The sequence below is a fragment of the Myotis brandtii genome, unplaced genomic scaffold (assembly GCF_000412655.1).
Source record: "Myotis brandtii unplaced genomic scaffold, ASM41265v1 scaffold31, whole genome shotgun sequence".
NCBI lineage: Eukaryota > Metazoa > Chordata > Mammalia > Chiroptera > Vespertilionidae > Myotis > Myotis brandtii.
Window position 1 is genome coordinate 2,808,631 of NW_005361873.1, and position 5,013 is coordinate 2,813,643.

A 5,013-nucleotide genomic window follows, 5' to 3' on the forward strand; every position below is an offset into this window, starting at 1 on the left:
CCTGCGGGATGCCTGGGCCGGCGGGGTGTTGGCGCAGCCCTGCGAGTGGGTTCTGGAGTTTCGCTCGGCGAAGGCCAAGGCTAGGGCGTGGTCACGCTCTGTCTGACAGATCCCAGCCCCCTATTCCCTACATGTGTCTCTCACGCGCCCTCCTGTCAAAGGCAGCCTTAGCCCAGCTGGGCAGGCTGATTTAAAATGTCAGATTCTGCCAACCAACCTCACCGTTACCTGGCGCAGCCCTGCGAGTGGGTTCTGGAGTTTCGCTCGGCGAAGGCCAAGGCTAGGGCGTGGTCACGCTCTGTCTGACAGATCCCAGCCCCCTATTCCCTACATGTGTCTCTCACGCGCCCTCCTGTCAAAGGCAGCCTTAGCCCAGCTGGGCAGGCTGATTTAAAATGTCAGATTCTGCCAACCAACCTCACCGTTACCTGTGCGTCCTCAACTCCTTGGAGCTCCTCTACTTGTCTCAGTAACAATTGGGAGCCTGGGTGGGCAGGTAATTCTAGCCATTTTGGTCTTAAACGGGTATTAAGGTCAGCTGCAAGGACGAATAATTAACAAAGCCATCAATGGAGTCCCAGATCATATTCACAGTAATCATTTGGGTGTGTAAAGAAAACTCTTTTTGTACCCTTAAAAAGTAATTTCTGCCAATTAAATACAGTGTTTGAATTGCATACATGAATTTCTAAACAGGGATTTGGGCTCAGGAATAGTTTCACGTGTTGACATTTTCAAAAATTGTAATTTACCTTAACCTAAAAAATCTATTAAGTTTTTAAAGTGGAATCAAAATCAGAACTTGAGTTGTAATTTTTCTTGATATTTTTTCCTCACTATGGGTGGCCTCTATTTGGACTGGAGGTTGTAAAATGTCTATCTATACTATCAAGGTTTTGTTGTGTTCTCTTTTATACCTGGTACAGTGTTCAGTATTTCATAACTCTTGGGACTAACTGACTTTTATCATTAATTAGAAGCATAATGACTAAAGGAAAGACTGCCCGAGACCAACATTGTTAGGGTTCAAATACTAGTCTTACCACATATCTAGCAATATCACACCTAAGTATTTATCCAAGATAAATAAAAACACATCTCCATTAAAAAAATGTGTACTCAAATCTTGTAGTAGCTTTATATAATGACCCAACTGGAAGAAACCCAAATGTTATGCTGATGGTAAGGGGATAGACAAACAGTGGTGGATCCACACAATGGAATTATACTAAGTAATAACAAAGAGATGTGTTTTTACTTCTCTTAATAAATACCTAGGTGTGATAATACTTGATCATATGGGCCTTGAAGGCCCAGGCACACAATAAAAAGTATTCAATAAATCTTAAGCAAAAATAAGCATTGACTTTCTTTATTTATTGATTTAAGAGAGAGAGAAACATTGATTTGTTATTCCACTTATTTATGTATTCATTGGTTGAATGTGCCCAGACTGGGGATCGAATCCGCAACCTTGGGGTATCAGGACAACACTCTAATCAACTGAAGTACCTGGCCAGGGCCAAACATTGATTTTCCATATTTTTACAAAATGAAGGCTCTTTAGATCTCTCTCAATTGTCAGAAAAGAGGTTATATACAATAGACATCCAAAACATTGGCTGAGAAAAAAACACACTATTTTTTTCTGAGCCACAATACATGTATGTCACTGTACAGATGTTTTCTAAGTCTCTGATTTAACTTTCATGTTTTATTCTGAGTATCAGATCTAATAGAGAAAAACCAAACCAACAATAATTAACATGTAGACTGGCAATTTATATCAATACGTGAGGGCAAATGTGTTTAAGTTCTTGGTTTCAGTAGGACACATGAGTAAAATTAAAGAAACAAAGCAAAGGGCAATTGCCTCAGGCAATAACCTGAGGTGGGGTTTGAAAATTCATATTTTTCTCTAAAAACTACAATGTTTTTAAGGTAAAACTGTAGGGTGATTTCATTCCAGAGGTGCTTTTCTGTCTAAGTAGAAAAAAAAAGTGAAGTGCAGAAATAACTATATTGGGATATATCCACCACATGCAAACATGACATGTCTGTCCAAACTCAAAAGCAACTGGCAACAAAAAGCAAATTTTGATATCCTGAAAGCACTTGTGTAGACATAAAAAGATTGCTTCACTTTTATAAGAAGACATAGAAAGAGACCATAAAACTGATGAGCATTCTAATGTAGCAAGAAAATAGTAGGTTGTACAAAGTATTGGTAAAATTGAGATTCAAACAAGTAGATCATTTAGGGAAGTACAACATTTTATCCAGGAAACCATTCAAGTTACTTAAGAATGAAAGTGAATGGAGAAACAGTATATTCCAAGACAGGACAAACATATTTAGTAAGTTTGGTTCTGCCCAACATTCAGGTTAGAAAATAATTGTGTAGCAACTAGCATGTTTTACATGCATGATAATACTTAAAACAATTTCAATATGATATTTTAATTTTTCCTCCCTGTTTTAAACCTAATGTGGCTACCTACAATACAACAAACTTTGACTTAAAAAACAACAATATTTAGCCTCACGGATGTGTGTGGAGGGCCTCTGGCAAGCAAGTTGGGCATTTTTAAATATGTCGACTGAAGGGGGGGGGGGCGCCCCTGCAGGCAGAGCCACGCCCTGGGGGCAGTCCTAGTCAAGAGGTAAGGATGTCACTCAGGCTGACCTTTCCTGCCCAGGTGCTAAGGGGGTGGATCCCTTTAGGTCGCTAGGAACTCAAAGCTCACCCAGATGTGATGTAACTTCCTGTTACTTCGAGTATATATTAAACTTACTTCTGGTGCTGGGCGCCTGTCTGTCCCTCCATCAGAGGACAGAAGCCCACCCAGACCCAGCTTCTTCTATTTTTGTGTCTTGTCTCTTTCATTTCTTTCTCAATCCCAAGCACCTCTACTCAAAGAACCGGTTCATTTCTCTTTCCGTGCTGGTCGCGGGAAGAGAGAACGTACTCCCATAGGTGTGGCTTGCTGGTTGAGTGTTGACCTATGAACCAGGAGATCACGGTTCGATTCCCAATCAGGGCACATGCCTGGGTTGTGGGCTGGATCTCCAGTAGGGAGCATGCTGGAGGCAGTCTCCCAATGATTCTCTCTCATCATTGATGTTTCTCTCTCTCTCTCCCTCTCCCTTCCTTTCTGAAATAAAAAAAATAATAATAAAAATAAACACATTTTTTAAAGTCTCTCTCATAATTCTGTGAATTAACAGGACTCTGCTAGGTAGTTCTCCTTTGAAATCTTTCATGTAGTTGCAATCAGCTGAAAGCAGGGGCTGTAGTCATTGGAAGTATCTACTGGACTTCCCAAGATGGCTTATTCACCCACCTGTCTGGCAGTGATGCTGGCTTTCACTGAGAGCTCAACTAAGGTTTTGACCAGAGCACTGATACAGGGCATCTTCATGTGGCGTGGGCTCCTTATGGCAGAGTGGTCCAGGTAGTCACATTCCTTTCCTGGTGGCTGGCTTCCAAGCAGGAATATCTTAAGGTGGAATATCCTGCAAAACAGGTGGAAGTTGAGAGGTTTCTTGTGACCTAACTCCAAGGTTGTAGAGCATCAGTTCTGTTGTAATCTATTGATCAAAAAAAGCAAGTTACAAAGACAGTGCAGGTGCAACTGAGGAGTCTATTACTGGCAGATTCTTTGGGGGACCATCTACCACAGTGACACACAAAAGTAAACCCTTACGAAGATCCTATAGAGAGAAACCTGTATTCTCAGAAATATGAGCTTAAGTGATTCAATTAATATTCATTAAGAACTATCCCCCCCCTTGCCCGAACCGGTTTGGCTCAGTGGATAGAGCGTCAGCCTGAGGACTGAAAGGTCCCGGGTTTGATTCCGGTCAAGGGCATGTACCTTGGTTGCGGGCACATCCCCAGTAGGGGGTGTGCAGGAGGCAGCTGGTCGATGTTTCTCTCATTGATGTTTCTAACTCTCTGTCCTTCTCCCTTCCTCTCTGTAAAAAAAAAAAGAAGAAAAAAGAAAAAAGAACTATCCCCCAAATAATTGGCAACTGATCAAAAATTTACTTGAGTATAAATTAAAATAATATGGTGAGGTATTTCCTTTGATTTGAATATCCTCTCTCACATATCAGGTAAACTCTTACTCATCCTTCAAGACCCCAGATTCAGTTGTATATGATCTATAAATATTTCCAAAATCCTCTACTTTAGTCCTTTTTACAGGTGAGGAAATTTAAGACTAGAGAGTTTAAGTGAATTTTCCTCTATCACACAGTGAAATTATGGCATAACCAGTCCCAAATTCCAGTTGTCAAACTTCCAACCTAGTGCTCTTTTTATTGCACTCTTTGGTTCTTTTTTATTATTGCTTCTGATAAAGATATGATAGCATTAGGATAGAATTTCATTTCATAATATCAATTAGCTCTTTATTTAGAAAAGTCCTTTTTAAAAATTTATGGCCTAGAAAGCATGGTAGCTAATATCTTAGGTTATGTAATTGGAGAAGCCCTGGTTTGAGTCACTAGCATTGACCCTCATTAGCTGTGTGACCTGGACAAATTCTGTAGCCTTTAAGGCTCAATTTTCTCATCTGTAAAATGGGCATGATAATATGAAGGATTGTTATTACCATCAAATAAGATAATGGCTTATAAAGCCAATAGCACAGTGTATGGAACACAATAAAAGCCCAATGAATGTAGTTGATAGTACTCAATAATTTTGATAGAGTAATTGATTTTATTTTATTGATATAAGGTTATATTACATTCTATTTTTCTATTTTATCTTATTATTTGGATCTACAAGTTTATACAGTTCTTTGATAAATATTCTACTAGTATCATTTCTAAAGTGAGAAAATAAACTAATAAATTACCTAGTTTCTGAGCTGTGAAAACCAGATAACTTCAAATATCATCATGGGGCCATAACCGGTTTGGCTCTGTGGATAGAGCGTCGGCCTGCGGACTGAAAGATCCCAGGTTCGATTCCGGTCAAGGGCATGTACCTTGGTTGAGGGC